Source organism: Schistocerca piceifrons, chromosome 8 (genome assembly GCF_021461385.2).
Source record: "Schistocerca piceifrons isolate TAMUIC-IGC-003096 chromosome 8, iqSchPice1.1, whole genome shotgun sequence".
NCBI classification, from domain to species: domain Eukaryota; kingdom Metazoa; phylum Arthropoda; class Insecta; order Orthoptera; family Acrididae; genus Schistocerca; species Schistocerca piceifrons.
The window spans coordinates 465,106,967-465,131,505 of NC_060145.1; the positions used below are offsets into that span (position 1 = coordinate 465,106,967).

General features: G+C 43.7%; 1 protein-coding gene across 1 annotated transcript in view; it reads left to right on the plus strand.

Annotated features, from left to right (window-relative positions):
• Positions 1-24,539, plus strand: part of LOC124712462 (protein qui-1) — a 1,341,285-nt gene that overhangs the window by 92,062 nt on the left and 1,224,684 nt on the right. The gene's annotated exons all lie outside the window — the stretch shown is intronic.

Sequence of the window (24,539 nt, forward strand, 5' to 3'; positions counted from 1 at the left end):
AGCGAGAGTCACGTGACAGGCCACGCGACTTTCAGCCTTATTGCATTCGTTTTATTGTTTCACCAGTACTAGTCCGGTTTTTTTCTAGCCACACCTCGTACGAGACAGGAGCCGCTGCTTCTCACTCCAGTAGCTGCTCAGTTTGCTCCACAAGGGCAGAATGCACTCCGCTTGCCAACAGCGCTCGGCAGACCGGGTGGTCAGAGATCCAAGCACCAGCCCAGCCGACAGCGCTTAACTTCGGTGATCTGACGCGCACCGGTGTTACACTGCGGCAAGGTCGTTGGTGTTAAAAATTAAAGTGACAAACGACTATTTCTCTGACCTGTGTCTAATTCATGACATAATCATACAAGCTGTAAACAGATGTCCGTACGACCGTGCTCTGCACGGAATATGGCATTTCGGTCAACGGAAAACCGCGCCTACGATGACGCCAGGGCACCGATCAAACGGAGTAATGTTTGGTGGGTAGTCCCACATCCACAGTTGCTGTGCAAACAATCACAGGCAGTGCAGTATGGCACAGAGAAGACGCCTACCAGACTCTCTGCGGTGGAGGGCCATAGGAAGAATGGAAGCAGGACACCCGCCAACTGATGTAACCCGATGGCTTAACGTGAATCGTTCTGTTGTTTCTCGGATGTGGCGACAATTTAGAGAGACCGAAGCTGTATCACGAAGACGATGGCAGGGCCGACCACATGTTCATCAGTAAGAGGGGATTGTTATTTGGCTGTAAGGGCTCGACGGTACTGCGTTAGTACTGCGCAGAAGCTGGCATCTGTATTCGCAGCATCGACTGGACTTCTTGTATCGAGGCAAACAGTGTAGAGAAGGCTTCGACAGAGTGGCCTTTATTGTCGGAGACCTGCTTTGTGTGTGCCTCTGAAGCGTATTCACAGAAGAGAACGTCTTAAGTGGAGTCGTCAGCATGCCACCTGGATAATTGAAAAGTAGGCCTATGTTCTTTTCACAGAAGAGTCCCAATTTTGTCTGGAGAGCGATTCTCGACGGATTCGCATCTGGAGGAAATGTGGAACACTAATGGTGTGGGCAGGGATTATGTTGACCACTCATGAAATTGTACGGGTGAATCTGGAAGATTTAACAGCTGTTAGGTATCGTGACGAGGTCTTGAGACCATACCTACGGTTGTTGCGAGATGCTGTGCGCGCAGACTTCGTATTGACGGACGATAATGCTCGACTTCATAGAAAACGAGTGATTGACGTTTCCTTGGAAATGGGAGATACAGCACGCATGGCGTGGCCTGCTCGTGTTGTCGATTTGAATCCAATAATCATGTCGGGGATGCACTAGGAAGACTGTCTGCATCACGTCAACATCCACCATCCAGGACCTGCGAGCAGCTCCGCAGGAAGAATGGTCGTTACTGACTTAATATGACACTGATGACGCTATTCTAAGCATGCTATGTCGTTGTCAGGCCTGTATTGCTGCCAGAGGTTGCCACATCCCGTTGTGAGCACATTACCCAGCCGTCGCAATGTGCGCGAAAATCTGTTGAGTTAGAAAAAACGAAGAATATTTTCCTCGACTTATTCATGTTGCAATTTATAACATTCTGTATTCTTTACAGTGTTTCTACTCTTTTATTATCCGATTATACTTTTTGGGGCAAAATAAACGCAACCTTACAAAATTTCCGTTTGTTGCTTTAATTTTGGACACCAATGTCTATAGGCCTCAACTGCACTTTTCTCCATTCGCTTTGAACTTTGCGTTGGGTTAGATATATAAGATAAGGGTAAGTTAAGTAAAGGGCCAAATCTGAAATGACATTCCATTCAGATCTCGCTACTTGTTCATTTCCAAGTCTTTTAGTCGCTGCTCTACGCCAGGGATGTGTATTACTATGTCCTTCCTAAGGGAGTTTGCGTGACGGTCAAACGACAGTATGTCTTTACAATCCTGCGTGAGTGATTTCCTAAACGTGAAATTTAAAACTTCAGCTTTCCTTTTGCTGTCTTCTGTTATTACACCAGACTTGTTGCTGAGTGACTGGACAGAAGCCTTCCACTCGCTTAGTGCCTATACCTAGGAGAAGAATGTTCTGGATTTCTCATCAGCTCGTTCGCTCAAATATGACAGTAGAAGTTGTTTACGCATCGTGCATTGATATATTTCCAGTCATATTGATTCTCTTTTTTGTCGAGGACTTCAATTATTTTGTTGGTCTGGCCCACATGCTGGTTGCTACAAGCTCTTTGAAACAGGGTATAGTGTGCATCCAATGCTGAAAGACGGATGTTAGTAGAGTCAGATTGAAATGAGTAACATTTGACTATTAAAAACGGAATGCACCTACTCTACCGTTCTCGACTATAAAATACGGCAGCCGATCGAAATGTTTACGTTCGCAGGCCATTGCAACCCACTGCCTATACGTCGCCACTTACATACCCAACCGGTGTCGCGCTAGGTTGCGTACACGATGCAGCAGCGCCCTCGAACGGCCAGACTTTCATCGCCCCTTACACATTGAAACTTCGACTGTAATTGCAGTCTACTCTAAAATAACGAGTTCGTTGCAATATTCTGAAAGTTATTAATGAGCAAGAAACCTAACATAATTTTTAATAATCTTTTTTACCGTTGCTCTCGACTGATACCGATTGCACACATTATTTCATTGGACGCCTAGATTTTTTCCTTTTTGAGTGCTACATGTGGAATTGGTGATTTTTATTAAGTAATTTTAACTTCCGTTTTTCATAGATACAGAAATTTATTTACAGTTTATTTTCCATCACAATAAATCAAACACACGCTAACACCGTTTGTCAACTTCTTCTCAACTGCCTCGGGTTCCATTGAAACTCAACACTACTTGCCATTATATAGCTCTCACCAAAAATTCACGACACATACAGTACAAAGATATAACTAACATGCAAATTTATAGGTGGGAGGCAGAAAACGGTACGCTGCCAGGAATAATTTTCATCAGCAAATTAGCACAAAACTTTACTAGCTTACTCTTCGACCCAAAACAACAAATATACAGTTCCTTAAAAGACATATACCCACATTTAATCATTACCATTTTTTTCTCATTCGAGTTAAACAGTATAAGCAATAAAAGGCTTATAGTAACTGGTTTAATTAAAGAACATTTACTTAAAAATATTTTGTATGGAAGATTTTGAGGAAAGAGCACCTGAATCAGTGGTTTTTAATCCAACTTTTTTGGAGGTACGTGGATGATACTTTTATAGTGTGGTCCCACGGAGAAGATAAGTTAATGGAGTTTTCACATAATCTTCACTCCATTCATGAGAACATTGACTTACAGTGGAATTAGAGAAGGATGGTTGTCTGCCATTTCTGGATGTTTTGGTTTGATAGAAGAGAGACGGCTCTTTGGGACATTCGGTTTATCGTATGCCCACTCACACTGATTTGTACTTACACTCTTCAAGTTGCCATCATCCATCCCAAATAGTGAGTGTGCTTAAAACCGTTGTTCACAGGGCTCATAATGTGTCGGATGCAGCTTATACGTTTAAGGACAGTGTTCAGAGACAATTGGTATTAGATCCGGAAAATTAACAGGGTATTCTCAGCCAAAATCAACAACAGGGAAGTGGATAAAGAGGATAACGCGGCACAAACGTCCCTAGCTTTTCTTTCCTTCCTTAGAAATATTTCCTTCAAAATAGCAGAGATTCTTAGTAATGTTCAGGTGAAAGCAATTTCCTTCTCACCATCTATGATTTAGGACCTGCTGGGATCAGTGAAGGATATTTTGGTATTACGGAAGGCAGGTTTACAAAATACCTGAGCAGTGTGATGTGGCCTATATAGGACAAACAACACGCACAATGGAAGAACGTTGCACAGAACATAAACGTTGCACTCGCCTTCTGCAACCCAACAGGTCTCCAATTACGGGGGATTGTATCTCCAACGGGAATTCAATGTAGTTTGATAGAACATTATTTCTGGCCACAGGAGCATCTTTCTGGAACTCCATTGTAAAAGAACCCTTTGAAATACGCATCGCGGAAAACCTAACGAATCGTGACAAATGGTTCAAATGGCTCTGAGCACTATGGCACTTAACATCTGAGGTCATCAGTCCCTTAGAACTTAGAACTACTTAAACCTAACTAACCTAAGGACATCACACACATCCATTCCCGAGGCAGGATTCGAACCTGCCACCGTAGCAGTCGCGCGGTTCCGGACTGAAGCGCCTAGAGCCGCTCGGCCACCGAGGCCGGCGCGCTACATAAGGCGGAGTGGAGATCGTCTTCGTCAGTCTTCGATGGCTCACCTGAAGATGAGTGACAGGTGTCCCGTTGAAACATCGTGGAGTGAAGTTTACAACGACCGACCGCAATGGTGAAACGTCTCCGGACATTAACCACGTACCTCTGATTCTGTCATTTCCATGGCCAGCCCATTGGAGCTTAGGACTATGAATAACAATTAGCCATGATTAATATTCACAGTGCCAACGTGGGAACAGGGGGGGGGGGGGGGGGGGGAGTATACTTTCCGCCCACATTTCGAAAGTACCGTAGTCGAGTATATTTTAAAATTTTGAAAAAGAAATTTATTGTTATTAGTGATTTTTTATATCAGACCGGTTCAGGACTCTTCTTACACATCTATGTAAGTTCAAACTGTGAATGAAAATCAACGACAAGTAACGACATTCGTATTTTTTAGAGTTTTTTTTGTAATGGTCATATGTACCCACCCACTTTGTGTAAACCAAACGGGAAACACGTTGGTATTGCTAAGACTGTGCTAAACTGTATTTTTACTCATTTAAAAAGTACGTTGTGAATAAGTGTTAAACTCGTCTAATTTTTTAATAGTTTTTCTGGTGGTGGGCACAAAGTACACCACCCCTTTCACCCTTGGTATGATGCGTTATGGAAAATGCGTTGGTATTGCTAGGGTTAGTATGAACATTTAGAAACATGGCAACATGTAGGGCTCCTGTGGAGTGGGGCGCCATGTTCAACAACACACGCTGAATGATAAACACCGGAAAAATTCTGCCCGCAGCAATACAGTGCTCCTTCATCGGATCTACCACAGATCACCACCTATTCTGCTGTAGAAAAAGGCAAAGCCTCCGACCAGCACGTCATGTGGTGAGCACAGAGCCTAGAAGTAAGCAGTGTGGCCTTTCTCGTGGCGAAGGACCGGGGGGCGTGTGCCCCGTCCCCCCACCCCTTGGCTATCTACCGCGCCTAGCGCAGCACGAGCCGCGCCGCCGGTTTCCCCGTGTCTGCTTGTTTACTCACTACCTCATCTCGCCGTTCTTTCGGATTTGCTTTATATTTTAGTTTCCAAGTAATCCCGATGACAGAACATGGAAATGGAACTAAACTACGTTTACATACAGATGGAACCGAAGGCATCCGACAATACTCGACAGTACGTATTTGAGACACACACACACACACACACACACACACACACACACACACACACACACATACACATACACGCACACTATCCGGTCCTTTGCCAACGGAAAGGCCACACTGCTTACTCGACATTTTGTAGTCAGGTTAAGATCATAGCCCGTTGCCACTTCTACGTATTGTTACTGTCCGTTGAAATGGATAGTCATAGCGCAAATATACATTATCATAGAGAACGCTAATACGGAAAACTGTTGATATGTAACGTAGTTCAGTCCTATCCAGAATAAAAGAGGAAGGGTTTGTTTCATTTTAAAAAAATGTAAAAATATGCATCTCTGGTTGAGAGGGAGGACATTGTAACATAGTGTGCATGCTTTCTTAGAACTATGAGGGGAAACTAGAGAGATGCGAGGAAACCTACAACTTTGATCTGAATCCGAACTCCTGTTATTACATCGTAAAGCGACAATTTCTTCTTAATTTGGTAGACTTCTTTCCAGAAGAGTGTATTAATAATTACATTACACGTCCGCTTCATTTATTAGTAAGTAACACAAATTTTATATTATTTTTTACCTTTCGTACTCTTTGCTCTACAATATATTAGAACCGAAAGTACTGTTGTCTCCTACACGCACAGCTGCACCGTGCGACAATAAAACAAGATTTATTTTGCTGTTGTTCATTTCTATAGTATTCCTGTAGACGTGAGTTAACAGAATGTATGTATGTTTAATTTTCTTCAATTACACGAGGTACAGTGTAGGTACAGTGTTAACATTTTGACTGAACGCAGTTATATCACTCGTGCGTCAGTCGAATCAACCAATAACATAACCTGCTACTCTAAAACGGCAATTGTAAAGTGATCAGGCTACGATAAATGAGCGAATACATTCAATAATATAGGTAACATTGTTCCCTGAAACCAGGAAGCATAAACTTCGAAAACCCACAGTCAGCATGAGCTGATGTTTGCCGGTGTCTTTTCACGTCATTAATTTTTCCTTTTACTTCCATCTTCCATTTCTATCGGCAGCATACGAAGAAGAGAAACAGGAGACGGATTCGCATTCCGCATAGCAGGCACCAGTTGCCGCGCATGTGGCGCGCAGCTGCCCATCTCGTCGCGGAGAATCTGCGATTGATGTAACGTATTCTCTGGACAATGGAAACAGACATAACACTTCTTCCAACGTAAAAACAATTTTGAAATGTTACATTCCGTACGCAGAAACCTACGTCTTACAACCTACCAAACGTAAACTGCCAGCCGCTACGTTTTTCACTGCAAACCTTTCAAAATATGCGCGGTGTTGTACTTTGAAGCAACACAGTAACTACGGACCATAACGAAAAGAAAACAAGTTAATTGTCAAGCTGCAAGATGTGGCTATAAGATGCAGAAAAATAATTTTTTACCGAATAGTTTCGTCAAAATCGAGTGAGAAAGAATTCATACCGAAGAAAACGCGCGATTTCCATAACAGTGCTTTTTATTTTTTTTTTACGCGAAATCTCAAAGTTTTACGAAGAAACTAACTACAGCAACGGAAGTAGCTTTGCTTCGTCTACATAAAACAGTTTTTTTTAAAGGCAAATTGGATGACATAAAATTCCACTACCCGTGTACCGTGCGATACGTTCTGCGTGAAGCGACCAGCGCCTCAGGGGAAGCTTGACACACCTCGCACTGCACGAAGGCAGCTCTGTTTACTTCTTCGCCCGTGATGAGGCGTGGCCGTCCAACTCTTTGTTTCACTGCCCTGCAACCACATTCTACATGTGCTGACGAATGCCGGACATTTGCCACGCCGGACATTTGCCACACTTGCCCCTTCGCCAGGTAGCGATCCCTCAGGTAGGGGACGCCCTTCCTCGTACTACTTCTGTCCGCTTTCAAACCGCCGTCTCCACATCTTACTCGATACAACCAGTTCGTGAGGGACCTTCTTCTTCGACATCTTGGCGAAATACAGAGCTTCTTTTCCGAAATGGAAATATTTATATCTTTTGGGAAGAGAAAGCAATTCCGATCATTATATCGGTATGTAATTAGTTCTGCCAAGTATAAATATAGATCCCTCTGTCTGTACGGTAGCTTCCTTTCACGCTTACTGATTGCGATAGAAACAGTTCATCGCCATGGGAGCAACAAGAAAGGAACGCTGTAAACAGAATAAGAATGTACGCTAGTCATTTCTTTTTGATCGCTGCATTTGTGCCTACTTTAATTACTACAACTGCATGCCGAAAAGACAATAAGGAAAGAAGAAATGGGTATGTGAATGTTTGAAAAGAAGAACGACATACCTCATATTAATCTACTTTCTAAAATTCGATATCCCTTGCGGCGAAACATTATTTAATAAAGTGTAGCGGGACAATGTTCAAAACATGACTGAAAGTACGTTCATAAACAGAGATAAGAACATCTATGGTTGACATGTCATCTAAAGTAGACGTAAAATTTTAAAATGTTAGAAATAACGAAATGAAGTAATACAGAATGCTAAGCTTGTACCGTACGTTGTTCTACATTGTTTAGGTCTGGTATTTACAGGGTCACGGAGAAAGCATCCTAGGTTTTGGAGGGAAAATCTATACTTGTAATGATCACCACTAAAACAGAAACAAGAAGCACAACTTAAGGAAAATTAATGTAAGCTGTGTTCCAGCTCACAAGCAACATTGAAGCAGGTACTTCCTGTGACTTAGTATGGACAGAGGTTATATTCGACAACAGGAATAAATTAATAACTGGCTCCTATTACCAACCCCCGGTCTCATATGAAACAGTTGCTGAACATTTCAAAGAAAACTCGAGTCTCATCGCAAATAAGTACCCTACTCATACAATTATAGTTGGCAGTGACTTCAATCTACCTGCCGTTTGTTGACAAAAATACATTTTCAGACCCTACTTTAGATAGAAAACAACTTCCATAATTGTTCTAAATGCTTTTTATAAAATTATTTTGAACAATTAGTTCACGAGACCATTCAATATGTAAATGGTTACGAAAACACACTTGACCTCTTAGCCACAAATAATCCTGAGCATAACGACGGGTACGTGAATTAGTGAGGCTCAATTCCGTAAAAAAGAAATTCGCCAAAACTAAACGCGAAATGTATATACGTATAAAAGCAACTAAAAATTCGGTTGACGTCTTTCTAGGAGACAGTCTCTAATCCTTTCAAACTATGTAAGTGAAGACCATATGTGGCTTGAGTTCAAAGAAATAGTATCAACAGCACTCGAGAGATTCATACCAAATAAATTAATATCAGACGGAACTGATCCCCCATGATACACAAAACACGGCAGGAAGCTGCTGCAGGAGCACCGAAAAGGGCACGTATAATTTAGACGAGCGCAAAATCTTCAAGATTGGTGAAGTTTTACTGTGGCTCGAAATTTGGTACGGATTTCAATGCGAGATGCATTTAATAGTTTCCACAACGAAATTCTCTCTAGAAATATGGCGAAAAATCCACAGAGATTCTGGTCCTATGTTAAGAAAAACAGCGGAAAGGCAGTAAGTACCTTTACTGCGGGTCGGGCGGCGAGTGAGGGGGAGGAGGAGGAGGGGGAGACAAGGGACCTAACACTTCGGAGCAGGTAAAATCGTGGCAAATGTCCGCAAACCGTGCTGACGACAGCAGTAAGCCAAAGGCCGAGCAGCTTCGCCGTTTACGAGACACCCGTTCTCAGGCCCCGAGTAATAACAGTCTGATCTCCGCCAGAGCCGCCTTCGTCAGTGGATTTCCCCACGGTCGCTGGAACGATTCCGCACTCGCCCTGGTCCGCTTACACAGTTACTCACTGCGTCACGCGCCCGCCCGCCCGCCACTGTCTAGTGGTGGGCAGTGGTCGTAACGTCCCCGCTCATCAGTGTAGAATGGTGCATGACTGTACTCTATAATTAACCTGTAGTGGCGTAGCGAGACAGCCACGCCACTCGGAAGTAGCCGAAAGGCACGCGTTAAGCTCACGCAGGCTGGCGTGAGGTCTGAAACAGGATACGTAATGAATGCTATAAAGAAAAGTACGTAGCAGCTGGAATACTTAACTTTAATCCACAATTGGTGAACATTGGTCTTGTTACTGTGCATGCTTCATTAGATACATAGCAAAGGATAAATGGCGCCTTGCTAGGTCGTAGCAATTGACTTAGCTGAAGGCTATGCTACCTGTCGTCTCGGCAATTGAGAGCGTAATTCTCAGTGAACCTTTCCTAGCAACGTCAGCTGTACCACTGGGGCGAGTGCTAGTAAGTCTCTCTAGACCTTGCCGTGTGGCGGCGCTCGGTCTGCAATCACTGATAGTGGCGACACGCGGGTCCGACGTATACTAATGGACCGCGGCCGATTTAAAAGCTACCACCTAGCAAGTGTGGTGTCTGGCGGTGACACCACATAACTGATTAAGCGAATTACTGTAAGAATTACGCTTAGGGTGCGCTATCGCAATTCGATTTTATTACAAGTGTTTTAGTGAAAGTGTAATATGGGTTAAAGAGTCTTTCGTTTTTAAAACTATACTTCTTGAGTGAATGTTGCAGTATAATCAAAAACTGAAGACAGTTTTAAGAGGCAATACTTGAAATTCTTTTTACGTCATCTGTAATCCGTCGGAATATAGGTAACTTGATGGTAGTAATATTTTTATCAACCCGTGTACAGATATTTTTATTGTTTTTACTACCAGGCCGTTCTTTTGTTCATAATTTCATCTTCAGTTGCTTCTAAAGTTAACACGTGTTCACAAGTTTAAATTTGCTTCTTTTCCTACTGTTAGCTTGTAGCATATTTATTGTGTTATAGTCGTGATTTCCATGTACAGTAGTGTGTACTTCGCACCTTCTGACGAGAGCCGAGAACTTACGTTTTGCATACAATCTGATACCATACTGTGAAACATCCTGTGTTCTTTCACAACTCCACTTACCATCCGCTACGACAATAACTACAAATGCTGTCTGTTGTTCACGCTATTTCTACACTTTGTACTATTACTGGTACTATTAATTAGTCACTAATTATGTGAAGTAAACTAAATTACGTAAGTGCAAGTTTTTTGCTGCACGATTTATTTATGTACACCCAGTGATACAAGTTACATGACAATGTGGCTTCAGGGTTTTGCCATTTTCAAGTCTACCTGTGAATTTTGTGAAATATATTTATTTCCTCACGTCTATGTTAGTCTACGTCTACATATGGCACCTTATGCTTACGTCTTAATTCATATGAGGTGGTCCGTATGGAATTTTGAAACGTAAATGTTGGTTGTCTTTTTGTTATGATACGATCATGTAATTTACATCTTTTTACTTTCGTGATTTTGTAAAGTTATTCAGTAATGCTGTACCTTTACAACGGAATTTCTGTTCCTCGGAAAGTCAGTGATTACGTTTACTTTTTCGGAGATAGTACTTTTTTTACGTAAACAATAAGTGTTCCGTTCTTTTCTCTGTATCGCGATAATTTACCCTTTTCCTTTAATAATGTCAATGAAATTTTCGAGGTACTTCTGTTTAAAATCCGTTTGCTCATTGAGGATGTCTTCTGCCTATTTTCTGCATAAGTGTAAATTTCTATTTCCTCCAAAATGTTCACGTTATGTCTTTTAGGTACATTGTGTAGAATTTTCAGGGCATTTTCAGTATTTGCTGCTATGTTCTTGGCTTTTTTAAATGCAAGTAAAACGTGGGTTGGTTGCTTTCGCAGTTTCGTGTGTGTCTTAAATATGAATCCGAAATTCCTGCCTGTTTGTCCGACACAAAATTTATTCCAGTCGTCACGAAGTTTGTAGATACCTGGACGTGAAAAAGTGGAGATTTTTGTTACCGTATTTTGGCTTTCAAGTTGTTATTTACGGTCCAAGATACCGTTGGACCACATCATTCCAACTAAGACGCAAGCATAAGTCGTCATATGTAGTTATAGACTAACAGGGACGTGAGCAATAACATTATACCTTTTATACCACCTTCACAGGTGACCTACATTTGATACTGCCAAAACACTGAAAAGAGCTCGTCGCGTAACTTGTATCGCTGCAAATAATAAATAAATAATGTAGCAAAAAACTTGCAATTAAAATGAAATATGTTGTTGTTCCACATCATGCAAGCTGCGGACCTACTGGAAAGGAAATTATATGTTGAATCTGGGGAGGGGGCGGGGGGAAGGGGGTCACCTACCCCATATTCTTCGTGTCCCCTCTGGGGGCGGATTTACCACTTTTCATGAAATTCCTTTTTCCTCAATCGTGGGCCCACTCTTGGGAGGCTACCCCCTTCTATCTACACTACTGGCCATTAAAATGGCTACACCATGAACATGAAGTTTTACAGACGCGAAATTTAACCGACAGGAAGAAGATGATATGATATGCAAATGATTAGCTTTTCATAGCATTCCCACAAGGTTGGCGCCGGTGGCAACACCTACAACGTGCTGACAGGAGGAAAGTTTCCAACCGATTTCTCATACACAAACAGCAGTTGACCAGCGTTGCCTGGTGAAACGTTTTGATGCCTCGTGTAAGGAGGTGAAATGCGTACCATCACGTTTCCGAATTTGATAAAGGTCGGATTGTAGCCTATCACGACTGCGGTTTCTCGTATCGTGACATTGCTGCTCGCGTTGGTCGAGATCCAATGGCTGTTAGCAGAATATGGAATCTGTGGGTTCAAGAGGGTAATACGGAACGCCGTGCTGGATCCCAACTGCCTCGTATCACTAGCAGTCGAGATGACAGGCATCTTATCCGCATGGTTGTAACGGATCGTGCAGCCACGTCTCGATCCCAAATCAACAGATGGGGACGTTTGCAAGACAACAACCATCTGCACGAACAGTTCGACGACGTTTGCAGCAGCGTGGACTATCAGCTCGGAGACCATGGCTGCAGTTATTCTTGACGCTGCATCACAGACAGGAGCGCCTGCGATTGTGTACTCAACGACGAACCTGGGTGCACGAATGGCAAAACATCATTTTTTCGGATGATTCCAGGTTCTGTTTACAGCTTCGTGATGGTCGCATCCGTGTTTGGCGACATCGCGGTGAACGCACATTGGAAGCGTGTATTCGTCATCGCCATACTGTCGTATCACCCGGCGAGATGGTATGGGGTGCCATTGGTTACACGTCTCGGTCACCTCTTGTTCGCATTGACGGCACTTTGAACAGTGGACGTTACATTTCAGATGTGTTACGACCCGTGGCTCTACCCTTCATTCGATCCCTGCGAAACCCTACATTTCAGCAGGATAATGCACGCTCGCAATTTGCAGGTCCAATACAGGCCTTTCTGGATACAGAAAACGTTCGACCGCTTCCCTGGCCAGCACATTCTCCAGATATCTCACCAATTGAAAACATCTGGTCAATGGTGGCCGAGCAGCTGGCTCGTCGCAATACGCCAATGACTACTCTTGATGAACTGTGGTATCGTGTTGAAGCTGCATGGGCAGCTATACCTGTACACGCCATCCGAACTCTGACTCAATGCCCAGGCGTATCAAGGCCGTTATTACGGCCAGAGGTGGTTGTTCTGGGTACTGATTTCTCAGGATCTATGCACCCAAATTGCGTGAAAATGTAATCACATGTCAGTTCTACTACAATATATTTGTCCAATGAATACCCGTTTATCATCTGCATTTCTTCTTGGTGTAGCAATTGTAATGGCCAGTAGTGTAATAAACTTCTCGCAATCAAGGAAACTCCCACCACGTTGCCTTCTTCCTTCTGCCTCTTGAAGCAGGGATCTGCTATGCTATGCCGTCTTCTTGTTGGCCATACTAGGTCGACCCATTTCTTTTTACTCCACAACGAGCAGCCCCTCCCCCTCCCCCCCCCCCCACCACCACCCCCCGAACTTTGCAGAGGCGGGGCTCCTCTCTTGGTGATCCATATTTTGCTGGACTGCCTCCGCCATTTGGTCCTTCGCACTGAATATGCCGTGCCACCTTCTATGTCTCGGGGTTTGCGGAGGAACCTCGCATGGCTACACGTGTGTCCTTGGTCTTCTTCGCGAAAGTGGTTTGTCCTCCCAGGCTCAACTCCTGGAATTTTCCTCTGGAATTTGAACCTCTCAGTTAATGTAGGCGTTGGTTATGGAGGTATTGACCTTGCCTACACACACCGACCAGGTTCTCCATGCCTTTTCCCCATATTTTGTATGATCTGTTGAGCTATTTATTTCCCTTTTTGTCTTCTTCCCCTGGTGATGTACTTGTTGTATCGTGAAAATGGTGTGGTGTGGGTGCCGGGACGGGTCGGTTGAGGGGCTGATACCCACAGTGTGTAGCGTTTTTCGGACACCCCTGGTCTCCCCGTTTCCACCCATACCCTTCCTGTTCTTTCCTCTTTCTGCTGCCCTGACGTCACTTTTCCCTCTTGTTTGCCCATTATCCCTTCCGCTTGATTGGACTGTGCTGTTTGTGTTGTTTCTTCCTTGATTTCTGCCATCTTACATCATGGGACTAACGACCTCTCTGTCTGCTCCTGTCCCCCACCTCCCCCAATCAAACAACCATCCAACTATATGATGAAGTACTCTCGTAATAAAAATCATTAGTCCAGCATCCAATAATAGCAATGCGGTCAGCGCCGCTGTTGTTTTGACTATGGTGGGAGCACAGTAATTCCTTCCTGCACAATGATTCAAAAAGCTTAATCTGTATGGTGTTTAAAAAACCTCTGTTTCAAAATGGGGTTTAATGCTCAATCACCGACAACAGAATTTATCGAAAACTATCTCATGGTTAATTTACAAGTTATTCTCCTCTTACACGGCAAAAATGTTACGAGTGACATAATTTCCAATTTTAAAACAGATCGAGGTGATAATGGTGGTCGTTTTGTCTACGAGAATGGTTCAAATGGCTCTGAGCACTATGGGAATTAACATCTGAGGTCATCGGTCCCCTAGAGCTTAGAACTACTTAAACCTAACTAACCTAAGAACATCACACATATCCATGTCCGAGACAGGATTAGAACCTGCGACCGTAGCGGTCGCGCGGTTCCAGACTGAAGCGCATAGAACCGCTCGCTCACACCAGCCGGCTGTCTACGATAATAAAAAAATTAAGTATATGACGTCGTTCTCCTAAAAAATGAAACTATAGAGACTTACAACCCGCCCCCTACATTTCTAAACGATATGCTTCCCAACAGTAAGCAGAGCTTTGCCAGAGAAACTGTTACAATTACGTCATATACTTGTTACTACCAAGTTCTCAGGACAAGCAACATGATGTATGTGATGTTACATCGTAATGAATGGACTGGCCTAACAGATATGAAAGCGCTTAGGATGCTTAAATTGGGTCTAGTTTAACAGAAGTGCAATGTCATACGGTCACTTCTGAATATTTTAAGATTTCGCTTTTAAGCCTCATTACCATTTTGATTTGAACATTGTAGTCTAAATAATGCCAAGTACGTTCAACAATAAAAGCTAAGTACTAACAAATACGGATTCTTCATTAATCCTTAATAAGTGTGTTTCAGTTTGTCCCTCCAACTTGTACCAAGACCTTTCATTTAAAAAAAAGCGAAAGGTACTTGAATCATTGGCATCTGGAACACGGCACTACGCTATTATTTGTTGATTTTTTTTTTCGGTCATTGGGCAGTTGAGTGTCTGGGAAAAAGAGTCCTGCAAGAGTGTAAACGGAAACATACTGCAAGAAGTCAAGAGTGAACGTGAAACGATTTACGTGATTGACTCGACAATTTTAGCTCTGGATAAAATTGTAAGATAATACATAGTGCAAATTTGATCTTGAGAGATGTGAGCGCCCTAATTAAGAGACTTTACGAATGTTGTTTCGGAAAATATCGCCGTGCGACGTTTCAGTGTCTGTGTATTAAGATTAACGTTGTGCATCCATAGGCTCAGGTGACTGTTGGTAGTGTGCTTCCCGTATAGCGTGTCTCTACAGCAACAGCTGGAGTAAACGCGTGTGGACGGCGTCCTGCGTAGCAGAGATAACTAACTGGCCCTCTATTCCGACTGTGACCACACAGTAGCGCCCTGACAGGTTAATGGAGCCAGTGGCTTCGCTTGGAGGAACCCTTGCACGCTGCGGGTTGCCTACTCAATGGCATATACAGTCGCTGAGGACTGCCTTTTGTGTTTGTGTGTGCATATGTGCGCACGCGCGTGCCCGTGTTCTCTCTCTCTCTCTCTCTCTCTCTCTCTCTCTCTCTCTCCCTCTCCCCCTCTCCCCCCTCTCTCTTCATCCCTCTCTCCCTGTAATTTTATCTCAGCAAGACTTCTCACACAGTTCCCGTCCTCTGCTTGGTATATACATTCACCAGATCCGTTTATAAAACGAGGGATAGGCATTCGATGTGTAGCGTTACTACTATGAGAACGGTATACGATGCCACTCGAAAGGAAAAATACGTTACCGATACTTTCGCACACATTTACGATACCAGCGATATAAACGGCAATCTGGAACCGCTGCTATCCTCCTCGCCTTGAATTGCTGTTCCTGGATGAGATCGCAGCAGAAGAAGATTGTAGTTTGTTCTTTTGTACCGAGTCGTCGAGAAGTAAAGTAGAGGATCCTTGGAAGAAAAATATAGTGCACAACATGTAACGGTGCGACTATTTCGACAATTTAATTAAGTTTGGCATTGCTACAAATGAAACTAATTTGTTAGTTCAAATATAAGTTAATATTAGTTATGAAATTTGACAAGAAGGGACCGGTTGGTAGGACATGTTCTGAGGCATCAGGGGATTACAAATTTAGCATTGGAGGGCAGTGTGGAGGGTAAAAATCGCAGAGGGAGACCAAGAGATGAATACACTAAGCAGATTCAGAAGGATTTAGGTTGCAGTAAGTACTGGGAGATGAAGAAGCTTGCACAGGATAGAGTAGCATGGAGAGCTGCGTCAAACCAGTCTCAGGACTGAAGACCACAACAACAACAATTAAATTTGAGTAGAATATTTGTTACTAGGTACATGAATATGTTGTTTCTTCGAAGTTTTTCGCAACTGGAAAAGCCTTACATCTCCGGAGTAATTTTTGTAATTTTAGAAAAAACTACAGCACACATATGGAATGGTATAAATTCAAAATGGAATCTTCTTTGCCGGCTAGTGTGGCTGAGCAGGGATGGATGTGTGTGATGTCCTTAGGTTAGTTAGGTTTAAGTAATTTTAAGTTCTAGGGGACTGATGACCTCAGATGTTGAGTCCCATAGTGCTCAGTGCCACTTTGGAATCTTCTTGTCTTCATTCAGCGTTTGTCCTGCGTGCCTGCATCTGGGTGGATATTCACGCGTTCAAGGTCTTTATTAATCGTATCAGCCCAACGTTCCTTAGGTCGTCCTTTGGGTCGTCTGCCGAAGACTTCAAATGTGTAACCCATTCATTTCAAAATGGAATACGGAAATAAATTAAACTGCTACTAAAAGGCTAGTATTCTAGGAGCGAAAGCCTGGAAACTATTTCCAGGTAAAAGGAACACTCGCCTGATATTAGTTGGTTTGAGCCGTTATTTGTTTTGGGGTTCAATAAATGAGAGCAGATGAGGTAGTATTGATGCATACCTCCTTGATTTTACTAGGTTGTCGCGTAAGTCTTTCACTTTCTTTTTCATATTGGTATTCCGGTGTCTGTGGCTTTATTTATCAATTATTTCTTATTTGCAGTCCGCTGCTCCTATATGAGTTTACATATTGTCAATTTGTAATTTGGAGACAATAACTGGAGCTGCGGAAGCTAGAAAATAAAGTGCCTAATGGAGAAATCGGAACAATCCCAAGATGCACTGATCAGCTAGAACATTTTAACCACCTACCTGATAGCCAGTAGGTCCACCTTGGCACGAATGACAGCGGAGGCTCGTCGTCCACTGGAAGCAGTGAAGCCTTGGTAGGTCGCCGGAGGGGGTTGGCACCACATCTGCACGCACGTCCCCCAATTCCATTGAATTCGAGGAGGAGGGCGATCAGCTCTGACGCCACGTTCATTCAAATCCCACATCCGTGGCGTTCAGATCTGGCGAATTATGGCCAGAAAATCAGCTGGAACACGCCACTGTTTCTCGAACCACTCCGTCACACTCGTGACCTTGTGACACAGCACATTATCTTGTTGAAAAATGTGACTGCCATCAGGAAACATGATCGTCATGAAGGGGTATACATGGTCTGCAAGCAGTGTACAATACTCCATGGCCGTCATGGTCCCATGCACGAGGTCCAATGGACCCGTGGACGCCAATCCTCCGCCGATCATATGGGAGCCGCCGCCAACTTGCTCCGTCCTACAGTACAAGTGTGAAGGAGCAATTCCACAGGAAGATGGATTCCGGGGATCCCGTCGGTATGACAAAGGAGGTATCGGGATTCGTCGTGCCCGCATCTCGTGGTCGTGCGGTAGTGTTCTCGCTTCCCACGCCCGGGTTCCCGGGTTCGATTCCCGGCGGGGTCGGGGATTTTCTCTGCCTCGTGATGGCTGGGTGTTGTGTGCTGTCCTTAGGTTAGTTAGGTTTAAGTAGTTCTAAGTTATAGGGGACTGATGACCATAGATGTTAAGTCCCATAGTGCTCAGAGCCATTTTTTTTTGGATTCGTCATACCATGCAATGCTCTGCCACTGAGCTAACGTTCAGTGCCGAGAGTCACGGGGCAATTACAGTCGCAGTTTCGGATAACGTGGTGTTAACATTGGCATATGCATGTGTCTTCGTTGCGGAGGACCATCGTCAGAACTGTTCGGTGCACTGTGCTCTGCCCAACATTAATACTCTGCCCAGCGTTAAAGTCTGATGTTAGTTCCGCCACAGTTTGCGGTCTGTCCTGTTTTACTAGTCTACCCTGCCTACGACGTCCGACATCTGTAGCGAGGGGCGGGCGCCCAAATGGTTCAAATGGCTCTGAGCACTATGGGGCTTAACATCTGAGGTCATCAGTCCCCTAGAACTTAGACCCTAGAACTTAGAACTACTTAAACCTAACTAACCTAAGGACATCACACACATCCATGCCCAAAGCAGGATTCGAACCTGCGACCGTAGCGGTCACGCGGTTCCTGACTGAAGCGCCTACAACCGCTCATCTAACCTCGGCCGACGCGGCCGCCGAACCCCACGGCGTCTGGACGTGGTTTCACCTCGGTGTTACCATGTGTTGAACACATCCACCACAGCACTCGTCGAACACCGGACAAGTAGTGCAGTTTCTGAAACACTCGTGCCGAGCCTGCATGCCATCATAGAGTGCCCTCTGTTGAACTCAGAAAGATCGCACACCCTCCCCAGTCTACACGCGTGTAGCACGCTCGCTGATACTACATGTGCCGTGGGTGAGTGAGTAGCAGTCAGCCCTCGCCAAGTCACGCTGCAATCTCCTGGATTGGCATTTATTGCCGGCCGGAGTGGCCGTGCGGTTCTAGGCGCTACAGTCTGCAACCGAGCGACCGCTACGCTCGCAGGTTCGAATCCTGCCTCGGGCATGGATGTGTGTGACGTTCTTAGGTTAGTTAGGTTTAATTAGTTCTAAGTTCTAGGCGACTGATGACCTCAGAAGTTAAGTCGCATAGTGCTCAGAGCCATTTGAACCATTTTGATTGGCATTTCTTGATAGTAGGCCGGTGGTCATAATGATCTGGCTGAGCCGTGTGTTCTTCTCTTTGAGCTCAATACGGGTGTGACAGCTGCAAAGGCAGCCAGAAACATTTGCGCTTTGTAATGGGGATGATGCCGAATGACAGACCACGGCAAGACACGGTTTTCTCGTTTTAAGGAGGATTCTTTCGATGTCAGTAACTCAGAGTTCAGGAACAGCTTATGGATTTGATGAACTGCTTAAATCGACGATGATGTATATCACTGTATTTTAGATCTGGCAGTTGTGATGAACTGTGATCATTCCACCCTCGTGCGACATTTTTATGCACTGGAGAATGTTCAAAAATCGACCGCATGCTCGAGGATTAAATCACAAAAATAGCAGTGGCCACATGTTGTCCTCTGTTTGTTCGCCATCAACTGTCGGGTCGACAGAAGCGTCCGATCCCACGCGTCGGCTTTGACCCGTGACGTAAGGGTGTTGTGTGTGACGTCATGACGGCGCGGAGTTTGGTTTGAGTGTGGCTGTTTTATCTTATTTTATTTACTTTTCTGATCTGTTCGTTCTATCTCGTGAGATTTTTTTTTATTTAAAAACACTTATTACTTATTTTAATTATCTGTTTCCTCCAATTTCTGTTTTACTTTATTTTATTTATCTTTCTGATCTGTTTGTTCTATCCCGTGAGACTTTTTTTTAAAAGACAAAAAACACTAATCAGCTACTGAAGCATCTTTATCTTCTATGGGTTGCAGGGGTTACGACCCCTGGGGAGGTGGGTGGGTATTCATGCATGGCTGTCTTCACTTACACGTTGTAGCTTCGCAAGGCGTCTAAATTTGTTTATATTTAGTTTGCCCCCCACCCAAAACACCCCATTTCCCGCGCTTGTCCCATTAGTGTTATTAGGCTTCTTGTGGAAAGTGTGTGTGTTTGTTTTTGATTCCGCCATATTTGTGGCGTCATGGGTCAAAGCAGACGGGCGGGATCGGACGCTTCCGTATTTCCCAACTGTCTCATGAGCAACACCGACTTCTTGTCGTGTATTGTCACTGGTGACGAGGGATAAAAAGGAATTGTTGCGCCCAAACAAAGCAGGACGGTGTAACGTACCACGAATTCGAATTGCTTCCCCGAGGTGCAGCCATCACTGCTGGTATCTATTTTCAACAGCTGAGACGTCTTGCAGACGCAATCCAAGAACGTCGACTAGGAAGAGTGCGTGAGGAGATGCTACTCCACTATGACGCCCACCCGCATTCTGCTAGACTGACAAAAAACAAAAAAGGAGTTGAGTTTAGAAGTCAGTCCGAACCTCCCCCTATTCATCTGCTCCTACACCCTCAGATTTTCGCCTTTTCCATTTTCTACGGAATAGCTTCAGCGAGCGTCCTTTCCGAGCGAAACGCGCTTTGAATATTGTTCGCAGAGTTTCCGCCTCAAAATCAAGTGATTTCTATAGTCTCGTAATCGAATAGTTATCCCTAGGTTTGGCAGACTCTTGTAGATAGTGGAAGGGAATATATTATTGATGACTAAAGCCTTTTTATGTGCATCAATTGTGTGTATTAAAATTGTGATAAAGCACTATGTACTTATGCACCAAAGCAATAGCTGCATCTACATGAACATGGACGTTCTGCAAATCACACTTTAGTGCCTGGCAGAGGGTTCATCGAAGCACGTCCACACTAATTCTGTTTCCATTCTCGAACAGCACACGGAAGCTGTATGACTTTGCAGTACTGTCGAACTAGTTACAGTCATATTCCTTTCATGTTGTCATTGCCTCTTCTAACGTAGTATGTCTTCACCGTAAACCAAACTCCTTACCTTTTGTATGTTATTAAATCTACGATGCTTCAACATTTATTTCCCTAAATGCTAATGCACAACTAAGTTCTTTTTTCAGGCTGATGAAGACCAATTTACATCTGAATACGTCATGACTATATTTTATATCTGACGTGGATTTTTATTCCTGGTTTTTACTTTCGTAGACCTGGAAGTATCTGGTTATCGTCAGAACTACCATTATGTCAGTTTGACCGAAATAAATAAATAAATTTTAACTTAATAGGAACTGCTGGATCTTACAAATAGAATATTATTATTGCTATAAAGTTTATCATATGGCCTTAATTTATCGTTATGAATTGAGTATTTTTTCCCATTTACCGTCCCCCGTTTCAGGCTTGCATGCGAATGTTTCCTGATTCAATCTTAATGTTTTCCTTTGGTATCCCTCTTTTTTAATTAAGTGTAACACAGCGGAGTTAGGTGCTGATTTGAAAGCAGAAAATCTGATACAAAACCAGCGATCACTTCTTGTTCTAAGATATTATATTTTTATTATTTAGTGTCAACTCATTTTAGGTTGAAGATTTCTGTTATGACCACATTACTAAATAACATCAATTTTTGTAACAGTTATCGTTGGGTTGGTTGGTTGGTTGTTTGAGGTTTAAGGGACCAAACAGCAAGGTCATCAGTCCCTTGTTTCAAATATGCGCCATTCCGCTAATGGGACAACTCAGTAAAGTCAGAACAATAAAACGGAAAAAGGGAAAAAACGTAAAAAGGCAGTCATGTTGTCATTGGTAAAAAACAAAATGAGGGAAGTCGGCAAGAGAACGAACCCAACACTATGCTGAAGCAGCATAGGCAAGACCACCTGTGACTTAAAAGTTACAACTGCTATAATGTAGAAAGTACGTATGGGAATAGAAAGACTAACCAAGCGTTAAAAAAAGGGTAAAAACAGAGGAAAAGGGGAAGAAAAGAGGATTTTGGTCAGGGAGGTGAATCAGGAATCTCCGAACACTGCTTACAGTGGGAGACACCCAAACACTCACCGCCCTGCCCCAACACCAGAGAGAGATTAAAAACCTTAAAACTGACAAGGGGAGGCCGCCAATTGTAAAATTCAGATTCGATTCATACTGCGCATAATAAAAGCTCATGGCCAGAGGAGTAATGTGGCAAAGCACCAAGATGCACTTCTCAGCCGTTGTCGAGAAAATTTACAGTTAAAAGAAACCGTTGCGGGTGAAATACTCTCTACGATTAATAATTTTCCAGAGCGTCCTGGCGCAGCGGTAAGCGCTCGGGTTCGTAATCTGAAGGTTGCCGAATCGAATCCCGCGCCATGCAACTTTTTTTATTATTAGTTTTTTGTAATTCAAATATATATATATATATATATATATATATATATATATATATATATATATATATATATATATATATATAGCTCTGAGCACTATGGGACTTAACATCTTAGGTCATCAGTCCCCTAGAACCTAGAACTACTTAAACCCAACCAACCTACGGACATCACACAACACCCAGCCATCACGAAGCAGAGAAAATCCCTGACCCCGCCGGGAATCGAACCCGGGAACCCGGGCGTGGGAAGCGAGAACGCTACCGCACGACCACGAGATGCGGGCATATATATATATATATATATATATATGCGGATCGCTCTCCAATTGTACCGCTTCCATTTTTCCGTTTGTTTAACAGGGTGTACCAAAGCTCTCCCGTCCGCACTGATTTTCGACGATGTTATAAGTTGCGCTAGGGACCGCATCTACCTTCTTTCGAAGTTAGCAGGCAACTACGCTGTTATGCGGCGGCTCGTTTCGGCCCATTCATTCAACATCTGTCCAAGTGTAACGAGCGAGTAACGGAGTTTATATTTCATACCTGCCACAGCAAATTTGTGTTCGTGGGGTTTCTATTCTAATTCGAACGTTTGACTTACGCTATACGTATTCGTTTCGGAATATCGTTTCTACGTCTTCCGTTAACTACACGTGGTTAACATTATGAAGACAATAACATTTGTGAAATACAACTTTGTTTGCGGAAAACATAATGATGTTCGAAGTCGCCAGTTTTTCCACGACAAACGACTTTCAACAACTTATTATATGCTAATTGTAGCAACTGATTGCCAGGACTATATATACATGAATTACAAAAAACAAATACTAAAAAAAGAAAGTTTGCATGGCGCGAGATTCGAACTGGCGACCTTCGGATTACGAACCCGAACGCTTACCGCTGCACCACAACGCTGTAGAAAATTATTAATCGTAGAGAGTATTTCATCGCAACGGTTTCTTTTAACTGTCGATTTTCTCGACAACGGCTGAGAAGCGCATCTTGGTGCTTTGCCACATTACACCTCTGGCCATGAGCTTTTATTATGCGCAGTATGAATCGAATCTGAATTTCACAATTGGCGGCCTCCCCTTGTGAGAATAAAAACCACTTTCCCGGAGGAAACCGAGAACCAGAGAGACCATCCGGGAATCGTCAGCCAACATCAAAGGTAAAGTGTGGGGGAGTCTGTACTTAGCACGCAGAGCCAAAAGAAGGGGGCATTCAACCAAAATGTGGGCTACTGACTGGAAGGCTCCACAACCACATAGTGGGGGTGGCTCGTCACGCAAAAGAAAACCATGGGTCAACCGAGTATGGCCAATGCGGAGACGACACAGTGTGGTCGAGTCCTTTCGGGAGATGCGAAAGGAAGAACGTCACGGGCCTGGTGTCACCTTAATTGCAGGAAGTTTATTAGACAGGGGAGTAGCCTCCCAAGAATTGGCCCATGACTGTGCGAAGTGGGATTTGATGTGAAGCCGTAAATCCGCTGCAAGAGGGGCTACAGAAAACGGGGGGTAAGTAACTGATCCCCCAGCCAAACGAACAGCGAGCTCATTACCCGGGATACCCACATGGCCAGGGACCCAAAGGAAGTCAATGGAACAAGCAGCACGGTGAATATCAGCGAGATGGTCATGGATGGCAGAGACCAAGGGATGGCGCGAAAAACACCGGTCAATAGCAAGAAGGCCACTCATCGAGTCCGTACATAACAAAACGCGGTTGTGTTGGGACTGTTTAATAAAAGTAAGGGCCTGGGAAATCGCCATCAATTCCGCAGTAAACGCTTCAATTTCAAAAAAGCTCATTGGGAACTTTTTACAGAGGACCTTGATAAGGAGATCTTGGAAATTAAACCAGAGATACAATCATATGAAACTTTCATAGACCTCGTCAAGAAAATCTCTCGACGGCGCATACCTAGAGGGTGCCGCACCCAGTATATCGCTGGACTAAATGGTAGCAGCAAGGAAGCTCTGAAAAAGTATGAAGAACTATACAATAAGGACCCCTTCTCAGAGGAAACGATCCAGGCAGGTGAGGCACTGATGTCTGGTATCTCCGAAGCGAGAAAGGAAAAGTGGTGCAACCTCCTACAAGAGACGGACATGAAGCACAGCAGTAGGAAGGCATGGAAACTGGTCAAAAGTCTCAACAACGACCCAACAGAACCACAACCAAATTACAGTGAAGTTACACCCGATCAGATAGCTCACCAACTACTCATGAACGGAAAAACTAAAAGGAAGATCAGGAATGGCAAAATTAAAAGAAAATTGAACGAGGAGATTAGCTTCCTAGCTCGCCCGTTCTTCATTCAGGAGCT